The sequence below is a fragment of the Setaria viridis genome, chromosome 1 (assembly GCF_005286985.2).
Source record: "Setaria viridis chromosome 1, Setaria_viridis_v4.0, whole genome shotgun sequence".
Classification (NCBI taxonomy): Eukaryota; Viridiplantae; Streptophyta; class Magnoliopsida; order Poales; family Poaceae; genus Setaria; species Setaria viridis.
In genome coordinates, this window is record NC_048263.2 from 2,376,312 (window position 1) to 2,391,761 (window position 15,450).

The window sequence follows — 15,450 nt, forward strand, 5'->3', positions numbered from 1 at the left end:
TTGCGAAGAGGATAATTCGTGTAGCTGATTATTATGCTTTCAAATTCGTTCAAACATTTCTTGATAGCTAGAATGAATCGATAAACACATATATTTTCTAGACAAACAAATATATAGCGAACAAAATTGACAATAAGTCTAACGGTTCCAACAAGGATCTAGTATCTATCCATCAATCTAAGGCAAGATATTTTAGAAAGAAAATGTATTTGAAATAATATATTGCCTACTATTTTCTTTCATAATATCTAATCCTTATGTACAAATCAACATCATCATAAATCAATTAGAATATGAATATATTGATGCAAACTTTAATTGTATAGCTATTGGTCTAAAAAGTATAAAGTTTGAATTAAAAAGTACTCTACATTGATGAAACGAGGGAGTTGATGAATCAATGGCCATAACATAGGATTGATGTATTTGGTGGTTGAATAACATGGTTAATATGACTAACAACTAGTACACAAGGATTTAGTCTCATGGATGCAAGATGCTAGGCTTGGGTGATCAAATGCCTCAAACCAAGATCAAGAGGCAATGAAATTACAAGATCAAGAGAAGACCCAAGATATCAAAGAATTATTGAAGCCCCGGAAAAGAAAGCTTGAATTGGATAAGTTCTTGTCAAAAATGCACGTCCAGGTATTCCGGCGTGCACTGAAAATGAGCAGCCGGCGCTTCATCGATCCAGGGCAACAAGTACCTGTGAGTTCATGAGGAAAGAGGACATCAGATGCTTTCACAGGAGCAATTTCTTTTTGGAGGGTTAAAAAATGCATTGAGTTCCCCACTACACCCACACATTGATGAACATTATTATATATTCATTGGATACTTCAGTAGAAAATTTCTTAGAGAGGATGGAAGCGGACATGAAGGCTGAGAAGTGCAAGTTAAGGATTTGATTTGTGCTACAGTGCTAGATTAGACATTTATAGCATCTTTCTAGGTGTTTATTAGCTTAGATTGAGGTGGGGAGAAGAATCTTTTTGTATCCTTTTTGCGCTTGCATGCACCATCTTAGACCCCAGCGACGTATAATGCATGAGGTAATTCTAGGGATTGACACGCTATGTAGGTGCAAAACTTCATATTTCTCTCCAGTATGGTTACTGAACCATTTCTAAAAATTGAGCCGCACATGGTATAAAAATTTGAGTTTTCCAACTTTTCATATAAACTCAGCTTTTTTGGAAGCTACCTAAGAAATTCGCTGTTTGTTTGAGCTTCTGACTTTTCATGTAAAGAAGCTACTCGGAAACTCAAACAAATAGACCCTTAGTAACAATAGCCATGGCACCACCCGATAGTCTCACTTGTTCCTCCCAATCAAGTGAGTGTGACCCATCTAATTGAAGCTTATAACCATTGTTACCTTTGATCGATCCTCAGTATAAATCTATTTGACCCTACCGTTGATTGAGTGCCGGTACAGTTGAGATGGGTGGCAAGTTTATTGACGGTAGCCATGGAGATTGAGACAAAAAGTTAAAAATTTAAGTTTTCTAGCTTTGACTATTCAACATTTAACAACTCGAACAAATTTAACGAGTGAATGGATTTATATTTGAGAGTAGAATTAAGACACATCATGCATTCAGCACCAGCTATTAGAAGGAGCCTGGCGTGCAGTACATTCCGGTAATTAAGTTGCCATGCAGTGTTGGTGAGGTAGACGATGATGAGGTCGATCGCACGGACGACCGCTGACCGGCGGACGATGATGGTGGAGATAATCGAAACCGAATCTTTTGACCTCGCTTTACTGCGCGGCTGGAGACGACGACCAAGACCAGACGTGGTGGCCTCGTCGCTGGCTCTTCTTTTACCAAGTGCGGGGGGACATTTACCCGCCTTTGGATGGCGATCGGACGGCCAGGGGCACGGTCACGCACGCAGCAGAGACAGTCGGGACGGCATCTGATCGTGCGGCTGGCTTGTTGGCCACTGGAGGAAGCCGGTTGTGGCAATAAAATGCGCCACGTATGTCAAGGTGACTAACTAGTTCGATCCATCTATCCGAGCATGTCAAAGGGCCGGGTGATGTGGGATTCTTATTCGCAAGATGATGTAATGATCGTGACGTAACCAGAAGCCAATGTCAGTACCTGACAAAAAGCCTTGACAAAAAGCCTTGTTTAGTTACCAATTTGGGAGTGTCAAAGTTGGGATTTTACCATAAATGCGCAACTGTAGCATTTCATTTGTATTTGTGAATTATTGTCCAAACATTGAGTAATTAGGCTCAAAAGATTCGTCTCGCAAAGTACAACAAAACTATGCAATTAGTTTTTGATTTCGTCTACATTTAGTACTCCATGCATGTACCGCAAGTTTGATGTGATGGAGAATCTTCTTTTTGCATAATGTCAAAGTTGGGATTTTGGGGAACTAAACAGACCCAAAGATGGACACATCATATCTGTGGGCTGGCACGATACCGCCTGAACATACCACTTTTCCTTTTTAGCTGCCGTTTGGCCAACCATGCATATTGATTTTGCCTAATGTTATTCGTATGTACGTATGTATGGCAATAGTCGATCTTAATTTTTTTTCCTTATTTAAAATTAACTAACGTAAATAATTAAGTTGGTTATATTGCATAATTCAATGTTAATCTAAGTGCTAAATGCTAAAAAACAATTGGTACGGTCACTTATTCGAACTAAACGACTAATTAAACAGGTTAAACAACCATTACATGGGCTAAACAAAGCGATTAAACAAACACGGCTAGGCAATGTGTAGCGTTTACACGACGTGTAATTTGTAGACGGCCTAAAATGGCCGTGTAGGCGAACACTGGCCCAGTCTCTCTGAAGCGCTTTATAGTGGTAGTATGATGCGACTCAACGAGTGAGTTTATATAGTTGAGGTCCTAAATAATCATGCCAGATTTTTTTATGCAATAGAAAAAAATGAATTACTTTAGGCAAGTAATAAAAGGAATTACTTTAAGCAATGTCCTGGCCCACGCCACCTTTTTTTCAGCCTTTTCATTAGCGATAAATAGTTGCGAAAAATCCTTTCTTGTACGGATGCGCTCAAACTGGTTCCTTCATGCTTGGTGACTATGTGTTCTTGTGTGCGCGCGTGTGGAGTTCGTGTCTGTGAGAGAGAGGGCACAAAAATTTTCCCTTTTTTCTTTCTTAGCTCAAGGTTCTGTTACGCTCTACTCACTTTTGAAGGTTGCAACCACTCGTTGTCTCCCCCATCACAAACCATATTTAGATTTGAGCAAAATCTACGGCATACCCTTGTATAATGAGGGTGCTGCGGTGGACGCCTCCTACCATGCTACCTTCATATATGGTTCAACATACCTTCCAGTCGCTTATATATTGTCTATTCAATCCATCAAATAGGATGTTAAAATTTTACTGGCGAAGTTAAACCATTGCCCCACCCTTCAAAACCGTTATTTGCCATCTACTTCCCCTCAATCAATCGATCGTGCAATTGTTTTGATGCAGTTATTTTTTTTTTCAACTTTTTTTTTGATAATTTGACCCATTGTTTTTACAAAATAAACTTTTACGGAATAGTTTTCGAAACCTTTTTTAACATTTTTATTTTTGGAAAAAAGTATTGTATATGTAAGAATCGTGGCAAAAAATATTCGCTACAAAACTGTTTGTCGGTGATTTCAAATATTCGCTACACATGCTCTAACTAGCAAGCAGGCCAAATTAATGTTTCCCTAAAGCTATTACTCCTGTGTCCAACAGCGTGGGACGACTGTTTCAAATAGATTTTTTTAATACTAGTTGTATTTTTGTCCGGAATTCGTTATGGTCGACCGCCGGGCAAGTGGAATTTCGTGTATGTCTGGAACCAAACTTCACCTGGAACGGCCGCATTTGCTCACTTTCCCCTCTCTTTTTGCACGTTTGTCGCGATGCTGACTCATGGTCTCCCAAAGACACACGGCCGCTTTTGTTCCAGTGCGCAACGCATCACTTTGCAGTATCCTTCTCTCCCCCTTCGACGGAAGGTATCACTGCGATTGTGTTACGTGCTGCCCGACCCCCGCGCGCAACATCGAATAGAAGGAATCTGTTTTTCTTTTTTTTTCTTTTTTTCTTTTTAAAAAAACGAACCGAACGAAAGAGCTACCGGCTATTACTGATAAAAAGAAGAGGGCTCAGAACTAGGCGAAACAACGATCTAGGAGTCGATAAACCACAGAGACCAACTAACAGGTCAGTGCGGCCCGATAAATGGATGCAGAGGCCCGTGTTGATGGTGGGCTGGCTTCCCTCCTCCGTCGTCCGTCAACCACGATCTGGTCCTCTTATTCTTCGTGGGCTAAGTGTGTAGCTAACCGCTCGGCTAAAACGGGCCCATTTGGCCACGCGCGGACCGTTACGGACACGGAGTCATGTATATGGTAAAGATGGGCTAAACAAAGTCCTCCGAGTATATGGGCTAGATGAAGCCCACTCATGGACAAATACATGGGCTGTTCAGTTTGTTTTTTGGAAGAACTTTCACATCATTTTAGCCACAGGGTAGCTTTTCACAAAAAGTCCAACTTTTTTCCTCTCTGCATACAAAGTCAACATAATCTTTTACGGCACTAAAGTATGACCATTCGTTCGCGTGCACCAAGAGCCTCTAGAACATGTGTGGCAGCACTCCTAGCCCGCTAGCTAGCTAGGTGCCTTGGTTTCTACCCTCCGGGCTACCAGGAACAGCATGCTATAGTATCTTGCTGTCATTCAGTAGAGACAATTTTTTGACAAAGTTTATTAAGAATCTAGAATACACATACCTTTCTTTTTTCACACAGAACAAACTACAGTGCGCCAGTGCCGACTGCTGAGCATGAACAAATTCTTCGGCACATCAAATTCGATTCCTTTTGTGAGACGCCTGCATCGACAAGAAGTCCTCTACTGCGCCTTTCAGCCAGTACGTAAAGTCAACGTAACAGTAGGTGAAGCTTCACCTTCCTGCTGCTGTCTCAGAGATCTATCGTGCGAGAGGAGGAAGAAGAAAAAGAAGAGCATCAAATCAGTCGGCGAGATATGCTAGGTGCAGAATCCATTGAAATTATTGGCCAAGCTATGATAGCCCCTGACTCTCTTTCCCTGGGCAATGCATGCAGACAACCTACGTATAGAGATTAGATAAGCATGTGTGTGACAAGTTCAGAGGTCAGCAGCAAGTATAGCAATCAGCAAATATTTCTGCCAATTAACAAATGAATGAGATGGCTGAACGTACGTACGGGATGGAGCATATGATGTATCGAAGCTAGAGGAGGATGCGTGTGCATGGCCGTCGCCGTCGTCGCTGATCCATTCAACTGTATATTTGGTGGCATATGCATCTTCGGACTACAGGGAAGCAGGGTGTGCTCTCATGTGGTTGAAGTTGAAGCTAGATCCGAGCAAAATCTTCCTGGACGGCAACAGCAAAATCCATAGATCTGTCTCGATGGTTACACAAAAGGTAGTTTAAGAATCAAGGGAGAATGAAAGTCGTCTTTCGCGGGAAATTAAAAAAGAATGAAAGTTGCTAGAGGCACACACATATATGGATCAGTAAGATCGATTTGCTCACATGCACGTACAGTTTTAGAAACCTAAAAATGTTAAAAAGATCCTTATTTTATTTTCTAGTTTATGAGAGGATTTGTAGCATTTTACAGTTTTGGATTCAATTGTCAACTGATCCTACTGAAAATATGATTGACTATGGATCTAAGGCTTCAATCCATGGCTAATATGGTTTCATAAAACCTATACAATTTTCCTAATCTGAATTGAGCTGTTTCCAAGAAGATCATCTTATATAGTATGTTCTATTTGTTACAGGTAGGATAAGAACCCAACTTGGTATTCTCATGATATATTCATCTATCATTGTGTAATAACATTGTTATGATTTACTAGTGAAGTCATCAAACATATCACATGTTATAAATGTGATTAGCATTCGATTTTTATCCTTAAAACCGGGTGCATGGGGCTACATTTTCTTTTCAATATTTTCCCCTCGAGGTTTCTATCCATGCTCTCTTTTTTAGTCTTTGAAACATGAAACGGAAAAATTCCTTCTCTTAGGAACACATACAAAATATGCTGAAAGAACATTGCATTGGCGCCTGCGAGTGATGTGTCACGCAAGCTGCTTACATCAAATGGGGATCGGAGAAGGGGTTCGTAGTATTCCTATTTGAACCTACTCAATGTATTTCTTGAATGTATAATTCTTGGCCTCGCACCATTCATGTATATGACACACCACCCCATGTCAAACATCTCGATTTCCTTCACGAGAAACATGCATAGGTATGCCTAAACGGAAACGAGACCTAAACTATGCCCTTGTTTAGTTTACCCCCAACTCCCAACTTTACCACTATGCAAAAAGAAGATTCTCATCACATCAAACTTGCGGTACATGCATGTAGTACTAAATGTAGATGAAATTAAAAACTAATTGCACATTTTTGTTGTACTTTGCGATACGAATCTTTTGAGCCTAATTAGTCAATATTTGGACAATAATTCACAAATACAAACGAAACGCTACAGTGTGCTACAGTGATGTAACAGTAATTTGGCACCTCCAAACTTTGGCAACTAAACAAGGCCTATCTCTTGTCAGAGTCGATCGAACCAGAAAGCTACAGTCGTCGAAGACTCGACCGGCTTGGACAGACTGATAGATCGATGGAGCCGCAGCCTGCAGAAACGCCGCTCCCAGTCCAAGTGCAGGGCAGCGACAGAGCTGACAAGGGTGTGGCACCGTACCCTAGCTACATGGCCGGCGGCAGTACCACCTGTCCGGGCGCGTGCTGTCACCTCCGATCCGCCGGTTTTGGACCAGTACTTGCTGCCGGTGCAAGTTTGTCGTTCTGTCCCGGCCGCCCTCCGATCCTCTTGCATGGCAGCTGGTTCCAATGCCTGCAGATGTATATGACGAGCTTCCAGGAAGGAAGGAATGGGCGGCAGGGTCGGGGAACAGCGCGTCGGCTTCGACGTGGTCCAGCGTTGTTGACGAGTGAGAGAGATCTCCTCGTGTCATCTGAAGGATGCCGAAATATTCGACCTCGTGGACCGGGAAATAGGGACAGGCGTCGGCTATAGAGGTCCGGCGTTCATGCGTATTCGTTCTTCTCTTCCAGAGAGTCAGTCGACACATTTTACCTGAATTTTCGAACTGGAGTCATTCAAGAGTCTTAAAGTATTGTTTTTCGATCTAGTTTGGCCGACTGGTACGTACTTCCTTTGTGCTTTGATGGACAGACATGTTGTACAGTATTGGACTTTCAGGTTCGGTTCACTGAATCTTGGAGAGCCCTGGGATTTTACTATAAACAAATAGCGTATATCACAAAAATCTAGGAGTAAGATACAGGCGTGTTACGAATTAAACAGTCTACCAGATGTGTACTTGATCAATGCAGCAGTAATAATTGTCTATGTACTAGTCTTTTTCTGAAAAAAATTGCTCCACATATATTGTCTTATAAAATGCACATCGATCTGACGATCTCTTAAAAAATTAGAGGAAATCTATAATCCAATCGAGTGTTTTGGAGCCCTCCACTTTTCAATTAATTTGAGAGTGATGCTTTGCGACTTCTTCTCTGACCGTGGTGACCGTCTATAGCGAGGTTAGGTTTCAGGGTGGCCGGGGTAGAGTTCACTGGAGTCCAAGCTCCAAGCTCGCAATGGTTTTGAGGAGGCTGCCGTCTGGAGAGCTACAGGGTTGTGAGGGAGAGAAAAAAAGGAGGCTTAGTTACCATTGGAACCTCCGGATCTAAATTAGGGTGCACGACACATTAGAGCCCTATAACCAATCCAATCAATTAGGATTCAGGTTAAAGAAACTTTAGTGTATTCCTTGTAAACAAAAACTGAATTGTGTTTGTATATCCAACTGAAATTATTCAATGAGAAATGGAACAACCAAACTTGCAGCAGATCAACTGTCCCAACAAAAGGATCGGAGGAAGCCGTATCTTCTCTTGCACTGGACCGCCAAATAATAGGCCCTTTCCGCTTCCATAAAAAGTTGGCGTACGTACTCACTGAGACCCAACGCCTGCAGAACCTGGCTAGCTGCAGAATCGAGAACAGCTCGCAACAACGGTCCACAACGCACGTCACGTTCGATCCGTGCCTCCTTTTTCCCCTGCTGGCCCCTACACGACAAGTCCAATCGCAAAGCGACCTGTCGAGATGGTGGTGATTAACTGATGATGCACACGCACGATCTTATTTTATTTTACTACTACTATTATTCTCTCTCAAAAAAGAATGGAAAGTTAAAAAAACATAGATTCCTCTCTTACTATTTGCCAGCTGGCCATGCATGCATCTCATGCGTCGACGATCGGCGACGTCGCGTCCGACCGATCGATCGAGACACGGTTACTACATCCGATCAAGTTGCAGATCAACATGCAGCCTGCCAGCTTCTTCTCTCCTAGGTGACCGGTGCATAGTTGGTTCCTACGTGGTAGCAGCTCGTTCACACGCATGCCGACATGGCTACGTTTAAGAAGTTGGTGCGTGTGTGCATGCATGGGGCTGCATGCACAGAGACGTGATTGGACGCGCTTGCATTGGTGATATTCTAGTGCAACGGACGCATGTAGCACGTACGGACACGTCCTTATGCCGATACATACTCCGATACAGTAGAGACCAATGATGAATGATGTTTGCAGCACGTGCAGATCAGAGAGATAGGACGCATGTATGATTGTATGAACAGGCGTGGTGTTCAGCCAGCAGCAAGTGATGCGCTTGCAGAAACATTCAGCCTGTTCGCTTCAGCTTATCAGCCATTAAATAGTATTTTTCTCTCACAACAAATCAGCCGTTTCAGCTTTTCAGCCGACTTATAAGTTCAGCCGAACAGGCCGATTCCTGCAGTCTGGATCGATCCAGTTACTAGCTTGACGTAGTACTTACTCTCTGTGTATGATAAGCTGCATAATGTCCTTCACCTCATCACCTGTATGGTTTCTTACTGATCAGTGGGTGTCTGCTGACACCATAATAAATTCAGCACATACTGCTGCTATCAACGAGAGTTACCAAAGGAAACAGGCCAGGTTGTCCCACTTGTTTGCAAGCACACCGCCGCACCGGCAAGTTAACAATTGCCACATGGATGGTGTTAGTACCAGACTGATTTCAGAATCTCAGCGTATGTGTGCTATATATGCTACGTACATACATATGTTACATGTATAATAAATAGTGGTACATATATACATGCTATAGATATGCTACGCAAAAATCTGCATGCATATTCCTTCAAGATCTGACTCTGGGTTATTTTATTAACAAAGGAAGCAGCTTAATTTGTATCAAATTGAAAAAAATAAGGTTCAGCCTCTTGCACTTTTCTCTGGTACTATTTTAAGTTAGCTACTCTGTGTGTGCGCGTGATAATATAATGCAACAGTTTTACCACACATTATTTTTCTTTTCTGGAACCACTTGCACCCGGGACTAGATCTAGTAGAGAGTGCGCAGATCATTGTTGATGAGATCTGCCCTGACCCACCATGCATTTTTTTTACCACCTTTCTTTTACTGATATGAGTGGGTGTGCGTGCGTGCTGACGTCCAATCATGCTGTGTTGTGAACTGCAAGCTAGCTACACAACCAAAGGTAACAGGCCAAATCGTCCCACCTGTGCGAGCACCGGCAAGTTAATAATTCTAACAGGGATGTTAGCACAGAATATTCATTCCATATAGTCGTCTTAACCCTCATACACGTAGCTGAGATACCAGCACTACTGGCAGCATAGTAATTAATAGAAAATGCATTTTCTATCAATTATTCCCTCTAACATCCACTTAATTACAGAAGTTCACTACATATCTCTCCATTTTAATTTGTTGCTCATCGGAATTTCTAATTCTAGCTCGCCGTCTTTTCCCAACGCGTACAGACGGGTGACAACCTAGTGTGCGGTCTGACACTGTACTTCATACAGATCGAATCTCTTCTTCGATTCCTCAACAACGTGTAGGAAGTAGACGGCTGGTCAATGCCAACGTGCGCTCTAGTATTTAGTACCTTTCTCTTTGTATTTTCTTATATACTCCCTCCGTCCCAAATTACTATTCGTTTTTCTAGATACATCACTTTTGTTACGTATCTAGACATAAGTATATATCTAGGTGCATATTAAAAGATGTGTATCTAGAAAAGCCAAAACGAATTGTAATTTAGAACGGAGGGAGTAGCTATTCCCATGACTGGCATTTACAATTCTGTGACTGATGTGACATATATATACATAGAGACAAGGAGAGAAAACCATTTACTCCATCCCATAATGTTGGGATACGAGGTAGGCTACGCTAGCGCAAAACAAAATTTTTTTACCACGTAAACAAGGAAAACTGCCGTATATGGATCACGGGATTACCACTCGACGCACTGGTGCGGAAGATGTAGAATCGCGTCGGGGCAGCGAAGTCGATCAGTATAGTCGAACACGTAGTCGATCACATCGATGTCGAGTAGCTCCTCAGCAGCTCGTCCACGTACAACGAGGTCCTCCTCGTGCCGCGGCTTGTCGTCGGCTCGTCGTGGCTCATCGGCGGCTCGTCCAAGTGCTTCAAGTGCAACACCTCCAAGGTATCCACACGTGTAGGGAGGAAGCGTCACAAGCTGGACTGCTAGGTCCGCGAGTTGCAACAAGGCGAGGGCGTGGGAGGCGCGACGGCTATGCTTCGGCCAAAAGGTGTGAAACCCTAGGGCGCTCCCACCCCTCTATTTATAGAGGTTCCTGACGGGCCTTTGGGTCCGAGGCCCATTAGTACTCCTAAACCTGATCCAATTCGGATCACATCCGAATTGAGCTTCCAGCCCCTTAAGTGTGTGACCCTATAGGTTCGGATACATATGGACATGGCCCGAGTTCTCCTACTCGGCCCAATAGTCGGTAGCGGCCTCTAGCAAGACATGCCAACTCCTATACGCGCATGAAGATCATATCAGACAAACCGTCACGACATCACGTACCTGCTACTCCCTTTGCCTCACGATATTTGGTCTAGCTCCAAGCCGACCGCTCTTTCTCGATCCTGTGATTCGGAATCCCTTTGTAGGTTAACTCCTAACCGTATGTAGCATGGCCATGCATTTTCGGATCCGATCACTCGAGGGGCCCAGAGATATCACTCTCAATCAGAGAGGGGCAAATCCCATCTTGATTTGACCATGCCTCACAGAATGCTTCTTGACAAACCCGAAAGCTACCTTTTTAACTACCCAGTTACGGTGTAGCGTTTGATAGCCCCTAAGTAAGTCGATCCACATCTTGAGTACATGCGACAATCTCAGGTCCAAGGACAAGCGTACATGTTGTGTAAAGAGAGAACTACTTCTCGTGTTGGGTCAGTCCTAGCGCATGTCTCCACATACGCCTACATTATTAGTTTGACATCTCCATGTCCATAACTTGTGAAACATGGTCATCAACTAATACATGTACTAGTCTAATATTCATGTGTGTCCTCACATGAACTCCGACTAGGGACAACTTTAGAATAACCATACAAGTAAAGAGTTTCATATACAATTCACATAATTGCAAATCAGTTCAAGTAGCCTTTAATGGATATTCAAGGAACACAATATAAATCATGGATACAAATGGAATATCATCATCTCTTTGATTGCCTCTAGGGCATACCTCCAACACATAAGACTTGCATGTAATTCAAGATTCAAACTTTAAAATTTTTGACCTACAATTAATCTTGTACTAGTCCATCAACATGTACTTCTGCACGGGCTAATATTTTTAAAAACTATTGTATTTAAAAATTATTTAGAAATTAAACTCCTAGCTATTAATCAAAATTGTTTACCTACTACTCTATCATTTTTTCAATACTTCAATATTATACTCATATAGATGTGTCCTTATCTTTGTCCAGTTGTGATTGATTTTAATTAGTAATTTTTCATACACTTTTTTATCCATATTCACACTTTTTTCATTTTGTATCGCACCTCCATACATTGCGTTTAGTATAAAAATCAATATTTTCCATCGCTTCCTAACATACATGTATAAATAGTCTACATGGTCATACTCATCATGCGTATATACTTAATTTAGTATTTCTATATTAATAGTGATATAAATAGGTAATTTAGAATCATATATTAATTTACTTTTGGACATTTCTGTATGCACATGAAGATAATTAGATTAAGATTTAGATGTTTACTTTATGTTATTTTTAATAATGACATACGTGAGTAACTTAGATATAAATTTAGAATGATATTTTCAGTTATGCTTTATAATGATATGCATGAGTAAATTAGATGAAGATTACGGGGTTACTTTAGATTATTTTTTATAATGGTTTGAGCTCAATAATTTAGATATAGGTTTAGGGTTTGTTTTTAATATTTTCATAATGATAGTTGTGGGTAACTTTTTAGAAAATATAATAGACCAATGACTATGATTAGTAGAGTTTACAGGATTGATGTTTGATGTTTTTGATGTTCGGGAGAATTTCTAGGATTTGTCCTTTTTCTAACGTGTCTCGTAAGAACTAATGCGGAGTCTCCAATAGAAAAAAAATAAGGCTACATGGCTACAAAACTATTACCTTGAGCCACATCTCATTTGTTATACATTCCAACACAATTTTAATACATAGTTATAGACTTATTGTCTTCATCCGACTGTGATAGATTTTAGTTAGTAATTACTCTATAATATTTTCATCCACATTTATAATCTTTAACTTTTCACTTTGCAACCAATGTATGCACTTGAATTTGTTTACTGGACCCTAAGATTGAGCTATAATTTTAGTATAGAAATCTATATTCTCGTCACTTCCTCTATATCTTTATAAATTATGACACACATCATGCGTATATATCTTAATTATTATATCATATACCAATAGTGTAAGAAATAGATGATTTTGAATCATATATTGGTGTATATTTTAAATTAAGGTGATTTTGTCGGGGATAGATCCCAGTACCCGCAAGGAAGAAAGAAGACAGATTCCTATCAGGTTCCTGTAATCCTATTAGGACTCATACCATGTAATCGTACTATGACTCTTGCCTTGTAACCGACTAGTAATCTCGCCCCCTGGAGTGTATAAAGGAGGGTAGGGGTCCCTAGATTGGTAGGTGAAGACCTTATAGAACCACAACAGAGGACCAAATACTCAACACCAAATAACACCCAAGCACAGGACGCAATATACAACACCTCAAACAGGACGTAGGGTATTACGCTACTCTGGCGGCCCAAACCTGTATAAATCCATGTCTTGTGTCCTCATTTTTAACTTCAAATTCCAGGTCCGACGATTCCCCACCAACCAATCTACTACCTCAGGATACCCCTCGGTAGCTTGCTGGGTATAAAACACCGACATCTAGCGCGCCAGGTAGGCGCTTCATCAACAACCATCGTGGCTTCATCGATAGTCGTCCATTAATCAAGCTAAGTCACTTTTTCAATAATTATTTTTCTCTGGCTTGTTTTCAGTATAGTTGGTGAATGCGTCCACTACTTATTTGTGTACGTCTCTCGACAGAAATTACCCTTCAGAGCTACACTTTACCAATTATTCTTGTAGCATGTTAACCGATAGCCATGGGCTTAGTACACCGAATTACGGAGGCTATAATCACGGGTTTTGTGCACTGAGTATCGGAAGCTCCACCAATAGGCTTGGTATATCGAATTTCGGAGGCTACAGCTATGGGTTTGGTGCACTGAGTGCTGGAGGCTCATAGCGCCTACACCCTAGTGAGGCACAAATCCTATGCGTGGTAAACACGCGCTCTACTCGCCAAAAAGGTAGAAAAGTCTCAGTGACTATTTTACGCGCAATCGTGCAACCTTTTTGTCGCAATGGCGACTACTTATTTTAAATGTTTTCTCTTAACGGTTGTTAATCTACTCGAGCAGAACACGTCTCAATTCGTTAAAGCCTCGGATCTTCTATCATGCCTAAATGCTAGGATGTGAGATAAAGATCTCCGTAGCAGCAGTGCCAGTACGTGTACACGAGACAAAGATCTCACACGCAGTGGCAACGGCTAAATAGGGACTGAGAGCCTAAACGTAACAGGCTAACTACTCGGGAGAAATATGGCCGAAACAAGAACATGACACACAACATTTACATTACATTCATCACTGAATAAATTTCAGTAGTTTCAATATTCTACAAATATGCTACATAATGTATGTGTTTCTTTTTGCAGGTCAAGCTTCGGCGACGACTCTCCAGGACGCTCTCAGCGTACCTACAATGGTTCCGCTAGCTCCCAGGCTCGGGGGCTAAGCACCAATTAGTACTCGAAATATCTCCAATGGCTCAGCTAGTTTCCAAGCTCGGGGGCTAAGCACCAATAACTACTTGACATGGCTTCTACGGCTCACCTAGCGTATAAGCTCGAAGGCTGGACGCCGCAATACAACTCGGATGATGACTTGCGTGAAGTCTAAAGACCCTCGAATTGATTATTCAATCATTCCAAGGCTTGAGGACTGATAAGCTACACCCAATAGTTGATTTTTTCAAGATAAAAGAAGAAGATTCAAGATTCTATTGACCCTCAGCCTGATTCTTCGATTCAACCTAAGGCTCGAGGGCCAATCCATATGGAGTGCGACTTCCGCTGCCCTCCATATCACATTCCAAAGATGAAGATTACAAAATCAAGATGATCAAGGGCTTGAGCACACCATAGCCTCATGGTAGTTTTAAGGAACTTTGAAGATTCAGCCAGACAAAGTACTTAAGGAGCACTAAAAGTACTCGGCGAGATCTGAAAAATACTCGAAGACTGCTACATTCGATTGTGAAGCATTCGGGAGCTTGTCGGGGATAGATCCCCAGTACCCGCAAGGAAGGAAGAAGACGGACTCCTACTAGGTTTCCTCTGTAATCCTAATAGGACTTATACCATGTAATCCTACTAGGACTCCTACCATGTAACAGACTAGTAATCCCACCCCCTAGAGTATATAAAGAAGGGTAGGGGTCCCTAGATCGGTAGGCGAAGACCTCGTAGAACCACAACAGAGGACCAAATCCTCAACACCAAACAACACCCAAGCGCAGGTGCAATATACAACACCCCCAACAGGATGTAGGGTATTACGCTACTCAGATGGTCCGAACTTGTATAAATCCGTGCCTTATGTCCTTACTTTTACGTTCGAATTCTAGGTTCGACGATTCACCACCAACCAATCTACTACCTCAAGATACCCCTCGGTAAGTTGTTGGGTATGAAATACCGATAGATTTGGATTCAAATGTAAGGTTATCTCATGTTATTTGTTACTTTTAATAATGACATGTATGGGTAATATAGATATAAATTTAAGGGTTTTTTTAATTATTTTTAAAGTGTTAGTGGTGGCAATTTAGTTGCAAATATAGG